Raw genomic sequence first — 14,813 nt, forward strand, 5'->3', positions numbered from 1 at the left:
TAGTTTTTAATTGTGTAAGATGACATTTCAAAAAAACTTTTTATTATTTTCCTATAAAAATGTTCTCCCTCTTTAAACTTTATTTTTTGTAAATATTTATAATCATTCATGTGCTATATACATATTTTGAGATTTTTTGTGCTTCAGACTTTTTTTTTTTTTTTAGAAACTGATATTTATTTTCCATTAACCTTATTTCCATGTTGCTTAAGAGCCCGTGCAAGGGCAACTTAAGACCATTCAGTGGTTGCTTTTACCCATTCAGTGGCCTGAGACTGGAAGCTCAGACCAGTCTTCCATGGCAGGCTGAGCACTCCAGTTTTCAGTAGGGAACTGCTGAATAGTCACAGAAGGCACCTGCACGCCTTCAGAACAGTCTGCAACCTCGGGCTGAGTAGCAGTGAACTCAGGAGCTGAAGCAGTCCATTCACCCTGAAATTCCTCCTTGGTCAGAGCCTCTTCAGCAGCAGCCAGCTCTTCTTTTTTAATCTCTTCAGGATCTCTGTAGAAGGAGAGATCAGGCATGGTCTCCCGCGGGTGTTCACGGGAAATGGTGCCGCGCATGCGCAGACCTTCCCGAGCCGGCATCCACCACATCAAACCCACTGAGTGAGCTCCCTTGTTGTTGCATGGGATGGCAATATCCACATAGCACAGAGGAGAATCTGTTTTACAGAGCAGTGGTAGGTAGGTTAACATAAGATGCCTCTGTGAGAGGCTGGTGGTCAGCCCTGGGGTCAGTAACCACAGGAAGCCATGGCTTCCAGAAAGCTGCCTGGATCTGGTTAGTGAAGGTTCCAGGACTGAAGCGGCCAACAATTGGAGTGACTCCAGTAGCAGCAGCAAACTTGAGCCCAGCCCTCTGGCCATTATTCCTGGAGGATATAACACTGACATCTGCAGCGTTTTCAATGGCAACAGTGGCATGAGCTGCCAGAAGCTTCTCCCAGGTCCTCTTCAGATTTATGTGGTAGATGCCATCACTTTTCCTTTTACTGTTCCATCTGGAAGTCAAGATTGGTGCCACCTAAGTGGGTTCCTGCTGCAAGGACATCCTCCTTCGTTTGCAGGACATCAAGGGCTCTGGACATTGTGAAAGTTTCGCTTTAAGTTACGAGGGGAATCCAGAACAACGCTTTATGGACCCCTCTGTGGGTAGCGCAGAAAGGCTTCAGACTTTTTTAACTAGCTAACAAATGCGTGGGGTCCAATATTTAAAATGCTACATAATGAAACTGTTTCCTGACACTCCCCATTTATTCATTCTCCCTGAAAAGGACTCCTGTTACCAATTGCTTGAGGATTCTTCCAAAGGTATTCTATATGTGTATATATATATGCTTGTATTTCACCCATATATAAATTTAGTACTGCATATACATTATTTTGCACATTTTTTTCGCTTGAGAATATTTAAGGAGATTGACTTCAAACAGTCTTTTTTCAGGATTCAGATAATCCTTTTTGTATTATATTTATCAACTTAGTCAATTTTGTGCAAATAATCCTCAATCAGATTCATAAGCATAAAATTTCCCTTAAGTTTTTCCAGGAAGTCATTAACACCTCTGACTCCAAAATGCATGACATCATAGCTGCCATCAAACGACTTCTAGAAGATCTGATTACTACAAAATAACAGTTAAATCAGATTGACCTCAAACCCTCTATCTTTCAAAAAAGAAATAATTTTGTTTTTCAAGCATTGTTATCGGGTATAGTAAAAACGATTTTTTGTTTGTTTATTTTGAGACAGAGTCTTTCTCACTCTGTTGCCCAGGCTGGAGTGCAGTGGTGTGATCTCAGCTCACTGCAACCTCCACCTCCCAGGTTCAAGCAATTCTCTTGCCTCAACCTCCCAATCAGATGGGATTACAGGTGCACACCACCACACCCAGTTACTTTTTGTATTTTTGTAGAGACAGGGGTTTGCCATGTTGGCCAGGCTGGTCTCAAACTCCTGACCTCAAGTGATCTGCCCGCCTGGGCCTCCCAAAGTGCTGGGATTACCGGCATGAGCCACCATGCCCAGTCTGCAGGTTATACCTCCTTAATGTTACAAATTGATGAAGATTAAGTAAATAAACCTCAGCAATGACTACTACATATTTTTAAACAGATCTTCTTTTGCTTCTCATAATCACTGAGCAACCATTTCAGCTTTATTCTTCTTTTCTTCCTTTTTTTGATAATGCTGGCAGAAATGATAAACCAATAGCATCTGACCTTCACAAACTAGGCAGTTTCAAAAACAAGGTGACTCATTACATTTGTCTGGATAATGTTTTGAATCCCCATATTTTCTCACGTTGGCACAATTTTGCTTCAAATGCATCATGGGATAGATGAGACAACAGGAAGCGATAGGCTTTCCCTATTCAGTGAGTCAGGCAGTAACCAAGAGATTAATGTGGATGAATTCAGGGCTCATGAAGGCATCATTTCTCATCAAATGGAACTGTACCCTGCTAGAGGGAAGTCTGAATAGGTGTGATCTAATCCAGAGGTTCCAAGTGATGTGACCCACAATGCTGTCACCACCACCTCCCTCTTTGCCCTCGCTAATGACCTAAGGTGTGTCCACTGTGGAAAAATCTTTCGGTTACAGGAAACGGATCTCCATCCAGACTCTAAGAGAGGGTTCTTGGACCTCGTGCAAGAAAGAATTCGGGGCAAGTCCATAGAGTAAAGTCAAAGCAAGTTTATTAAGAAAGTAAAGGAATAAAGAATGGAGGCGGGGCACGGTGGCTCAGGCCTGTAATCCCAGCACTTTGGGAGGCCCAGGCGGGCGGATCACGAGGTCAGGAGATCGAGACCATCCTGGCTAACACAGTGAAACCCCGTCTCTACTAAAAATACAAAAAAGTTAGCCGGGCGTGGTGGCGGGCGCCTGTAGCCCCAGCTACTCGGGAGGCTGAGGCAGGAGAATGGCGCGAACCCGGGAGGCGGAGCTTGCAGTGAGCCGAGATCCGGCCACTGCACTCCAGCCTGCGCCACAGAGCGGAACTTGTCTCAAAAAAAAAAAAAAAGTTTACTCCATAGGTAGAGCAGCCTTGAGAGCTGCTGGTTGGCCATTTTGATGGTATTTTCTTGATTATGTGCTAAACAAGAGATGGATTATTCATGAGTTTTCCAGGAAAGGGGTGGGCAATTCCCAGAACTGAGGGTTCCCCCCATTTTAGACCATATAGGATGACTCCCTGACCTTGCCATGGCATTTGTAAACTGTCACGGTGCTGGTGGGAGTGTCTTTTAGCATGCTAATATATTATAATTAGCATATAATGAGCATTGAACACGACCAACAGTGACTTTCATCACCATTTTCATTTTGTTGGTATTTGGCCAGCTTCTTTATAGCAAACTGATTTACCAGCAAGGTCTTTGGGACCTGTATTTTGGGCTGACCTCCTATCTTACCCTGTGACTAAGAATGCCCAACCTCCTTGGAATGCAATCCCATAGGTCTCAGCCTCATTTTACCTAGCCCCTATGGAGGATAGAGTTGCATTGGTTCCAAAGCCTCTGAAATTTCATGTCTAATTGATGAGCCCAAGATACTCATCCATGTATTCTGTGTCCTGGATGCTCCCCCTTCACCTCCGGCTGCCATTGCTGAGAGGCAGAAGTAGGAGAGAATAGGCTCTGGGGATCTGCTGGACATTCATTCATGGAAACTGGAAGAATGGCTGGTCCTCTAAGGACACCAGTTCTGGTCCACAGGCCAGACCTTCTGCTAGCCCTTACCTCCTGTGATGGTTACTTTCAGATGTTAACTGACTAGATAGCTGGTGAAGCACCATTTCTGAGTGTGTCTGTCAAAGTATGTTTGTGTGCGAATCCGGGGACTGACTGGGGAAGATCCACCCTCATTGTGGGTGGGCACCATCCAATCAGCAGGATGCCTAGATAGGACAAAAAGGCAGAGGAAAGGTGAATTCGTTTTTCCAAAAAGGATATTCTGGAACTGGGATGTCTCTTTTCTCCTGTCTGTGGACATCAGAACTCTAGGGTCTTAGGCCTTGAACTTAGGAACTGGCGCCAGCAGTCCCCTGGGCTCTCAGGCCTTCAGCCTCACACTGAGAGTTACACCATGAACTTTCCTGGTTGTGAGGCCTTCAGCCTTGGACAGCCATGCTACTGGCTCCCCTGATTCTCCAGCTTGCAGACAGCCTATCATGGGACTTCTCAGGCTCTGTAATTGCATGAGCCAATCAATTCCCTTAATAAATCCTCTCTCATATACCTATCTACCTATATATATATATATATATATATATATATATATATTCTATTGGTTCTGTCTCTGGAGAACTCTAACTAATATACCTCCATCATGTGGGAATTTCCTAGATGCTGAATTAAGGAAAATGACATTTTTTTGATGTTACTGTTGGTTACCTCCCTATACAGTCCTTTTGCATCCGTTTGTTTGGATCAGCAGGAGAAGGCAACAGTGAGACCCCACCGAATATCTTCTCTTCTCTCTAGAAAGTACTCTGAACATATAATGCTGTGAACTTGGCAGATCTTGTCATGTTTTCAGGATGATGGGATATGTATTGCATATTAAATACTCATTTCCGGATGTTAAATACTCAGGTTTTAAAAAAAATCTCATAACCATTCTAACCATGATTCCAGATGGAACCCCTGCCTGCAGTCATTGCTTTTTGTCTCTGCCACCTGGCTGTCCCTCTGGACAGCTTCCTTTCCTTCCTGGGCTGCTCCCAGGCAACTCGACAAACTCAACTTCCTCCCCCAAAACTCAGATTCTTTCTTTTTACATAGAGTGAATTAAGTCTCTTTTTTCTATTTTCTTGCCAGGAAAAAGCTACTTAAGTACCTGTGTTTTTAAATAATACCCCTTCCCACTTTGTGTAACACAATGTTTTAGGAGCTATGCTTAAATTTTTGTTTTTTTTTTTCAGCCAAAAACAACCTGATACTTGTGAATAGAATACTTTCTATTCACAGACTACTGTGATCAAGGTATTTTGTATTGGCTGAAAGGGTGCTTCTGTGGAGGGCTGGTGCCGGGGGCTGTAATTGAGAGAGTGGGAGGAGTGGCCAGAAAGAAAACTGTTGATGAGCGTGGCTAGATGGGGGAGTCAGCCCAGCTGGAAAAAGGCCAGGACTCATGGAGAAAGGGCATGTGAGGCAGAGACATGAGGTGGAAGTTTATTGGCTTATATTGAGTTACTGAATGTTCTTTCTTCTTAGATCTATAAGAAAAACTGAGTAATAAATCCCCAAAAGGCAAATGACAAAACATTCTTTATTTTTCAAAAAGAACTTAGAAAACAAGGACAAGAAGGACATTTTAAAAATGTAATATAGACCATATTAAACCAATATTATGGTTGACAGTATTTAAGAGAAAAAGACAAATAACTAAAATGGATATTAAAACATTTATTGAGCATTTACTGTGTGTGAGGCATTGGATTTGTTGCCTAACACGACTTATTTCATTTAAACCTCATAAAAGTCATACGAGGTGTATATTCTAATACCCCTGTTTAAATTATTAGGAAACTGAGGCAAAGGGAGTTTAAATAAGTTGCCTAATTATTAAGTCTCCCCACTCCCTAAGTAGTCTATAGCCTAGAAAAGGTAAAAATAGACTGTGGATCTCAACAGTTCGCTCAGAGAACATGGTCCCCAACATGGGGCAGATGTGGGGCACTGCTGTGCTTAGCGACTTTTTCCTCACTAGTCCTTGGTCAGCATCTGTAATTGACAACGACACACTCCCTCTTTCTTTCTTTTTTATCCTCTGGACTTTTTTTTTTTTTTTTTGAGACGGAGTCTTGCTCTGTCGCCCGGGCTGGAGTGCAGTGGCCGGATCTCAGCTCACTGCAAGCTCCGCCTCCCGGGTTCCCGCCATTCTCCTGCCTCAGCCTCCCGAGTAGCTGGGACTACAGGCGCCCGCCACCTCGCCCAGCTAGTTTTTTTTTTTTTTTTTTTTTTTTTTTTTGTATTTTTAGTAGAGACGGGGTTTCACCGTGTTAGCCAGGATGGTCTCGATCTCCTGACCTCGTGATCCGCCGGTCTGGGCCTCCCAAAGTGCTGGGATTACAGGCTTGAGCCACTGCGCCCGGCCTCCTCTGGACTTTTTATTGGCCTCCTGCTCCCTAAAGGGTCCCCTGCTTCTGCTGGCTTAAAGTCTCAGAACTTTGGTGTCGTTGGTCTCAAACACCACTTTGCCATCCATTATCCAGTGGGTGTTGGTCTTTTGGATGGTTTACATGGAGGTGCTGCTGTCCAGGGCATCACCAAGATTGAAGTCCTTGCCATCTTCCAGCAGGCTGCGGTAGGTGGCGATCTCAGCCTCCAGCTTGACCTTGATGTCCAGCAGGGCCTCCTACTCCTGGGCCTGGTGCTGTCTCTCTGTCTGGGTCTGTGCCAGCTCTGACCTCAGGTGCAGCAGGATCCTGTTGAGCTGCACCATCTGCAAGGCATAGCAGGCCTCCACCTCCCTCAGGTTGTTATCCAAGCTGGCCTTCAGATTTCTCATGGAGTCCAGGTCGATCTCCAAGGACTGGACTGTATGTCTCAGCAATGTGAGCATCATCTCAGCAGCTCCAACCTCGGTGGACTGTGTGGTGACCACTGTGGTGCTCTCCTCAATCTGCTGAGAACAGTACTTGTCCAGCTCCTCTCGGTTCTTCTGAGACAGCTTGTCATATTGGGCCCGGATGTCTGCCATGATCTTGGAGTGGTCCTGAGATTTGGGGGCATCTACCTCCACAGTCAACCCAGAACTGGCAATCTGGGCTTGTAGGCCTTTTACTTTCTATTCATGGTTCTTCTTCATGAAGAGCAACTCCTCCTTGATAGCCTCGATCTCTGTCTCCAGCTGCAGCCAAGTGACATTGGTGTCATCATTGACATTGTGGAGCCCATGGACGTCGCTCTCCACAGACTGGCACATGGTCAGCTCTGTCTCATACTTGACTGTGAAGTCATCAGCAGCAAGAAAGGCATTGTCTATCTGCAGAATGATGCGGGCATTGTCCACAGTATTTGCGAAGTTCTGAGCCCTCAGGTCCTTGATGGTCTTGAAGTAATGGCTCCAGTCTCTGACCTGCGGTCCCTTCTTCTCCAGGTGCTCCCGGATTTTGCTCTCCAGATTCCGGTTCTTGGTCTCCAGGCTCCTCATTCTGTTCAGGTAGGAGGCCAGGTGGTTGTTCAGGCTTGCGTGGTCTCTTTGTTCTGGATGCTTCCCATTCCTGCCAGACCCCAGACCATCCCCTCAGCCAGGCCCCTGGACCCCAAGAGGCCCCTGAAGCTGGTGGAGCAGGACATGGAGTTCTGGGAACCAGAACCCCGAGCACCTGCATAGACACTGGCCGTGATGCTGACCCACTGGGCATGTAGCTGGGCACCTGGACAGAGCCCAGGGACCTGTAGTTGGTAGAGAAGATGGAGCGAGTGGTGAAGCTCATGCTGCCTGGGGAAAAGAATGAGGGGAAAGGACTCAGGCTTTGCCGACGACCAACATCCCCTCTTTCTAAGTCCAGATACAGAGCTTCAGGAACCCACCAGCACGTAATCAAATGGAGCACACAGGGAGCAAGTTATTTGCAGCTGGATACTAAAGCATCAGGATGAAGGAAAGGCTGCTTACTGCTATCACTGCTATTTAACATTGCTCTCTAGAGGCTAAAAAAATTATAAGCAGCACTGCGGGATCCTGTTTGTATGGGCTCTGGACTGTTGACTGGGCCCCATCTCTGCATTCAGTGACGTCATGTTGCAGCTTCACATTGGTGGTGTTGGAGGTATTTATACTGGCAAACAGGCAAATATTACAATTAAAGCCTTTTTTCTTTTTCTTCCTTCTCTTTTCTCTTAATTTTTGAGAGTCAGTTGTTAGACATTTACTAGCATGACACTGATTTATAAGCTAGCAATAAAACTAATTATTGAAAAGAGGAGATCAAATGATCGTTACTTAGAGAACATATGAGTTCATACACTGAAAACCTTAGAGGGGAAACAGTTCTCTCAGAGGTAACAACATTTCTGTACAACATTGTTACAGACTGCTGATTCATTCCTTCCAGACACACAACATTCCTTCAGCATTGGGTGAGTTTGCAGGTTGCAAATCTTGGTACAGACAGCATCTATGATTTCCATTATGTGGAGAAGGCTGATATCAAGGGAGAAAAAAAGGTCAGCATTTTGTGAGAGGCTGTGGTGGTGGGAGACTAACTGTGATATTTCATATCCCAGGTTCTAAAAGGCCTGGGGCCCGACACTATCCTGGCTTCCTTTGTTCTTTGGCTCTGCCCTGAGACACTGTAGTGTCCCTTCCTCTAAACTCCACTTTTTGTTTAAGCCAGTCTAATAAGAGGCTTCTTTCATTCCAGTCAAAATCAGCTTAACTGATAAAGTCATCTATTTATTCTTACTGAATCTCTAAAGGAAGAGCCTCTAACTTCCTCCCTTGCCCCCATACTCTCCTTGCAGAAACATTAATGCTTTGCACAAGGATCAATAGGACTCTTCTTATAACAGCCTCAACACAAACTAGTTATTTTCTTAAGTTTTCTGGAATGATGTATTTAAATGTTATATAAAGTGACATTGATTTGTGGTGATAAATGTAATTAATGAAGTTGGGGGACAACACTCTGATGTTAAACCAAGGGATTTGATTTTAAAAATACTGATCTCTAAAAAGACAGATATCCCATTAAAAATAGGCAAAAGATTTGAATAGACGTTTCTTAAAAGAAGACATACAAGGCCAGGAATGGTGGTTTATGCCTGTAATTCCAGCACTTTGGGAAGCTGAAGCAGAAGGATTGCTTAAGCCCAGGAGTTCAAGACCAGCCTGGGCAACATAGAGAGACGCTGTCTCTACCAAAAACTAAGAAAAAAAATTAGCTGGGCATGGTGGTGAACACCTTTGGTCCCAGCTACTTGAGAGACTGAGGCAGGAGGATCGCTTTAGCCTTGGAAGTCGAGGCTTCAGTGGGCCATAATGGTGCCACTGTAATCCAGCCTGAGTAACAGAGTGAGACTCTGTCTCCCAAAAAAAAAAAAAAAAAAAAAAAAAAAAAAAAAGACATACAAATGGCCAAGAGGTATACGAAAAAATACTCAGCATCACTAATCATCAGGGAAATGCAAATTGAAATTACAATGAGATATTGTCTCACCCCAGTTAGAATGCCTATGATTAAAAAGACAAAAAATAACATGCAAGCAATATGCAGAGAAAAGAGAACTCCTATAGACTGATGGTACAAATGTAAATTAGTACAACCATTATGAAAAACAGTATGAAGATTTCTCAAAAATCTAAACATAGAACTACTGCACGATCCAGCTATGTCATTACTAGGTATCTACCCAGAGGAAGAGAAATCAGTATATCAAAGGGATAGCTGCACTTGCATGTCTACTGTAGACCTACTCAAAACAGTAAAAATATGAAATCAACCTAAATGTCCATCAATGAATGAATGGATAAAGAAAATATGAAAATGTGGTATATGTACACAGTGAAATACTGTTTGACCATAAAAAGAATGAAATAATGTGATCTGCAGCAACATGGATGCAAATGAAGGTTGTTATGTTAAGGAAAACAAGCCAGACACAGAAAGACAAAGACTGCACGTTCTTACTCATATGAGGGAGCTCAAAGACTTAATCTGATGGACATAGAGAATAGAGTAATAGATAAGAGAGACTGGGAAGGGTAGGTGGAGGGGAGGGGAAATGAAGAGAGGTTGGTTATGGTGTAAATATACAGTTAGATAGAATAAGTTCTAATGTTTGATAGCAGACGAGGGTGACTATACTTGGCAGCCATATTAAATATATTTCAACATAATTAGAAGAGAGTACCTGAAATGATACCAATATAGGCAACTGATAAACGCTCAAGTGATGGATACCCCAAATACCCTGGCTTGATCATTACACATTCTAAGCATGTAACGGACATATGTACCCCATAAATATGTGAAATATTATGTATTAATAAAATAAAAAATGACTGATCTCTGCAGTGATGATAAATAACTGACTGCTAGCCATGTCTTCATCAGCACTGCGCTGAAAATTTTGAGATTCCTTATTTCTAGTCCTCATTTTCTTATCGGCAATCAAACCCTCCCTTTCTCATGGAGACTCCCCCCCATTCCCCACTCAAGGTGCACATTGGTGACATTCAAAGAATTTCTACCTCGGTCTGCTTCTTGATACTGTATCTAAATATATCTTCAGGTGTGAGCAAAGCCTTCTGGTTAAAGTTCATAAGCCCAGAAAACATGTTACCGTCTCTTGGAATGGTGAAAAAGAAGTACCAAACAGACCGAACTTATAACAATTTTGAGAATGGGAAGCTGGAAAACCGTATGCTTTATATGGGTTTCTGAAATTTAAAAAAGCATCTGGGCTCTTTTTAGCAAATAATAGAAAAAATCAATACTTTCTCCTTTAGGTAGATTTTAATTATGTAAAGTTTTAAACATACACATAATAGAGCATATAAACAACCGAATGTATCTATAACCCAACCTCAATCATTATAAACATGTGGCCTCAAAGTTATTATTATTATTACTATTTTGTATACTAGGCAAAGAACTTTATTTATTTATTTATTTATTTATTTATTTATTTATTTATTTATTTTTGAGACGGAGTCTCGCTCTGTCGCCCAGGCTGGAGTGCAGTGGCCGGATCTCAGCTCACTGCAAGCTCCGCCTCCCGGGTTTACTCCATTCTCCTGCCTCAGCCTCCCGAGTAGCTGGGACTACAGGCACCCGCCACCTCGCCCGGCTAGTTTTTTGTATTTTTTTAGTAGAGACGGGGTTTCACCGTGTTAGCCAGGATGGTCTCGATCTCCTGACCTCGTGATCCGCCCGTCTCGGCCTCCCAAAGTGCTGGGATTACAGGCTTGAGCCACCGCGCCCGGCCAACAACTTTCTTTAAACAAACAAACAAAGAGGCATTTCTTCAACTTGAAATATATATATAAAAAACTCATTTCTCCCTTCAGCAGGAGAGGGAAGAGGGGAGGGTGAAAACACTCTGGGCAAGTCAGTGCAGTTGGATGAAAGCCTCCAGCTCTTCCAGGATGAAGCCTTTGTAGGGGATCTTGTTCTTGTCCAGGGCCCGGGCTGCAGGGCACTGCAGGGTCATACAGTTGAAGGGCTGCGTGGTGCCCCTGGCCAGCAGCTTGTCCTCCAGCAGCTCATAGGCCATCTTCCTAAAGGCGTTGTGGTGGCATCTGTGTGGGCCCCTGCTTGGATCAGGGGGTTCATGATTGCCAGGCAGTTGTTCTGGGCTGCCATGTGCAGCCGGGTGTTGTTGTCAAAGGACCTGCTCTCTGGGTTGGCCCGCAGTTGAGCAGCACTTTGACCTCGTGCAGGGAGGTGAATCTGCCTCCATTTGTGGTACACATTTGTGGTGTCCTTGACCACAGCCATGTGCAGAGGGGTGAAGCCGTTCTTGCCTCTGGGCGCACACTTGAGCAGGTGGTCGACGGTCTGGTGCTTCAGGTGCTCCTGGCTAGGGGTGCACTCCACTTTCTCCAACAGATAGAGCAGGTGGAGGATGATGTCCAGCGCCTTGGTGAACTGGGCCGCGTCTTCAGGCTCCTTGGGCAGCTGCAGCTCCTTGTGTCCGGGAAACGTTCCATTTGCCAGACCCCTTCCATGAGAACCACCATGAGGTCTGCAAAGCCGATTTGTATGCCCAAGCTGCCTTTGACCGCCCTGTCCTGCAGCACGTAAGGAAAGAGTTCCGCGAAGGAGAGGAAGCTGCTGGCGGTCATGGGGCTCAGAGGCTGGCTGACCTGCTGCACGTCTAGGTCCCACTTCCGCAAGCGGATGCAGCGCTGGAAATTGCCGCAGTTCGTCTACACCGTGCCCCAGCAACGGATGTAACAGGAAGTGTAGGGGTGAGAGGCTCAGAGAATTCGCTAACAGATGAACAGGGCCTGTATGCGCATCTCATCCTGGTGGCTTATCAGTGCTTCCAACTCCTCGGTGGTGTGGACCTCCCTGGAATAGCTATAGTCCAAGACCAGCTTCTGGGGTTCTGGTTTGGGCAGGTGACTCCATGGCTCGTCTCCAGTGTTTAAGGATCCCAAGCAGATCTTGCTTCTTTTCCAAATACGTGGCTCCCAGAAATCCCAAGGTTTCCACCACAGCTTCCGGGCTGGTGGGACAGCAGCTTTCGTAAGATTCCCCGTTCAGTGGTTCCTCCGCGGAGGAGCTGCAGCATGGAGTCCATGAGGCTGCGTGCACCCCGGGTTGGTGGAGGGCCTTCTTGGGGTAGCCCTGGTTGGGCCTCTCTCCCCGCGTCCTGCTCCTGGCTGGGCTGCTCCTGGATGAGGCACTCCACTATGCTAGTGTGGCCCGTCACGCTGGCGCCAGCAGCGGGGTCCTGCGAAGGTAATTCCATGAAGGTCTGGTACCCCAGCAGCAGCTGCAGGCTCTCCAGGCTGCCGGACACGGCTCAGTCTTGTAGGGTAGTGTTGCCACTGGCTCTGTGCCGGTTCACTTGGGCGCACTGCTCCAGCAGGTAGCTGGCGATCTCTCGGTGGCGCTTGTAGCACGAGATCATGAGGCACATGTGGCAGTGCCGCGGTTCGCCGAGGCCCTGTGGCGCAGCAGGCTCCGCACCACGTCCAGATGGCTGGCCGCAGAGGAGGCCCACAGCGGTGGCGAGCCCTCGATGGTCTCGCCATCGAAGTGCCCCTAGCCACCAGCCTCCACCCTGGCGCTGCACCGGTTCACCGGGTATCCTAGTGCGTCCAGGTGGCCGGAGCGTGCTGGGGGTGCACTCGGCTTTCTCCAACAATTAGAGCAGGTGGATGAGCAGCGGCGCCCCCCGCGCTGGCCACGTCGCCTGTCAGCTCATCCAACTCTTCCGGGCTCCGGCCGGTGAACAGCTTCTGGAGCAGCTGCAGCTTACCGTCGCGGGCGGCGTCGTACACCGCGGGGCAGAGGTTCATGGTCTGGGCGCCTGGGGACCCGGAGACAGCGGATTAGAGCCCGGATGGGTCGGCGGGCTGCAGCCTTCACCGTCTTCCCCGCCGCCTTCTGAGCGGTTCCCGTATCATTTCATCTATACATATTTACCGCATGTATCTCTTAGAGAACCAAATCCTTTAAAAATAACCAAAGTATTATCACATCTAAAAATATAGTTTCTTAATAATAGCAAACATCCAAGTGTTCACATTTCCTAAATTGCCTTACACATTGTTTATTCAGTGTGTACGTTTGAATTGAAATCCAAATAAGATACAAACATTGCTGTTGGCTGATGTTTCTATACATTTTCCCCTTCACTTCTTTCCCTTGAGAGTCTTCGACTGAAGAAACTGAGATGAAGAGATCTCAGTGTCCGGATTTTGCTGAGTGCGTCAGTTATAAAGATTACTGATAAAAAGGCTTCAACGTCCGGTGGATTTCAGCGGGTTCCTTCTCATCGAGCTTTGCTTTTGAGGATGTGAGGTGAGGAAGAAAGCCCCTTCACAGAGACCTTCTGTGTCTTTGGCCGAAACTGGCCTCCATTGTGGAAGGAGGCGAAAAAGTGATTTCAAATGCTTTTGAGTTTTAATGCCAATGTCCAGTTACAAAATCTGTAACTTATCTAGGAATTACCGTTAAGTGCATCATACTTATATAAGTAAGGCATATAAAAGAAACATAAAAAAATTGGACATAAATCATGTTCGTGGATGGGATAATTTAATATTTTAAATATTTAAGGCAGTTGAATTAAAATCCCAGTAAACCTTTTTTTTTGCTTTTGCATCTTCACTAGCTGATTTCCAGATGATCATAGGTGAATGAATGTGTATAAATAGCTAAGCTAATTTAGAAAATGAGGAGTAGGAAGGGGGCAAAAATTTATCTGAGTTTAAGTTATTATTCAAAGCAATAGAAATGAAAAAAATACACATAAATACACTTAGTATTTGATCTTTGGAAAATGAATGAGTCACTTAAGAAATTGTGTTGGGAGACTGGGACAGAATATAAAGCATGGAATAGGAGGAAAAATTAAGTTAGATAAGTAGGTAGATTAAAAAATTAAAATTGGGCCGGGCGCGGTGGCTCAAGCCTGTAATCCCAGCACTTTGGGAGGCCGAGACGGGCGGATCACGAGGTCAGGAGATCGAGACCACCCTGGCTAACACGGTGAAACCCCGTCTCTACTAAAAAATACAAAAAACTAGCCGGGCGAGGTGGCGGGCGCCTGTAGTCCCAGCTACTCAGGAGGCTGAGGCAGGATAATGGCGTAAACCCGGGAGGCGGAGCTTGCAGTGAGCTGAGATCTGGCCACTGCACTTCAGTCCGGGCGACAGAGCGAGACTCCGCCTCAAAAAAAAAAAAATAAAAAAAATAAAATAAAATAAAATAAAATAAAATTGAAAGCTAAAACTGTAAAGCTAGTAGAAGAAAATGCAGAAACTTTTCTTTGTGATTGGGCATGTACAAAGATTCTAAAATAAATCCATCAGATAGAGTGACCTTGGACCATAAATAAATAATAAATCCTTCAATTATAAACTATAAAGAGAAAAATTAATATATTTCATTACATCAAAATGAGCTGTTACCTGGCTACCTTCACTTTCTAGAGTCTGGAAAGGTGGCATTTTAGCTTTCCAGTCAGTGCTTAATAAAGGACAATCAAAAACACCACGAACAAAATTTAGGAATGGGGTTTCACTTGGAGAAAACGAAAACAAAACTTACGATAAGTGACAGTTTCAGAGAAGATCTATAGTGTATTTATCACCAACAAAGAATGAATATTTAGCA

The 14,813-nt window shown here is 45.1% G+C and overlaps 3 pseudogenes; all 3 read right to left on the minus strand.

Annotated features, from left to right (window-relative positions):
- Nucleotides 1-230: 230 nt before the first annotated feature.
- LOC104659767 lies at nt 231-1,091 on the minus strand (annotated as a pseudogene).
- Nucleotides 1,092-6,163: 5,072 nt separating this feature from the next.
- Nucleotides 6,164-7,758, minus strand: LOC104659766 (annotated as a pseudogene).
- A 3,312-nt stretch (nt 7,759-11,070) lies between these two features.
- LOC104659765 lies at nt 11,071-12,991 on the minus strand (annotated as a pseudogene).
- Nucleotides 12,992-14,813: the final 1,822 nt, after the last annotated feature.

The sequence above is a fragment of the Rhinopithecus roxellana genome, chromosome 4 (assembly GCF_007565055.1).
Source record: "Rhinopithecus roxellana isolate Shanxi Qingling chromosome 4, ASM756505v1, whole genome shotgun sequence".
Taxonomy (NCBI): domain Eukaryota; kingdom Metazoa; phylum Chordata; class Mammalia; order Primates; family Cercopithecidae; genus Rhinopithecus; species Rhinopithecus roxellana.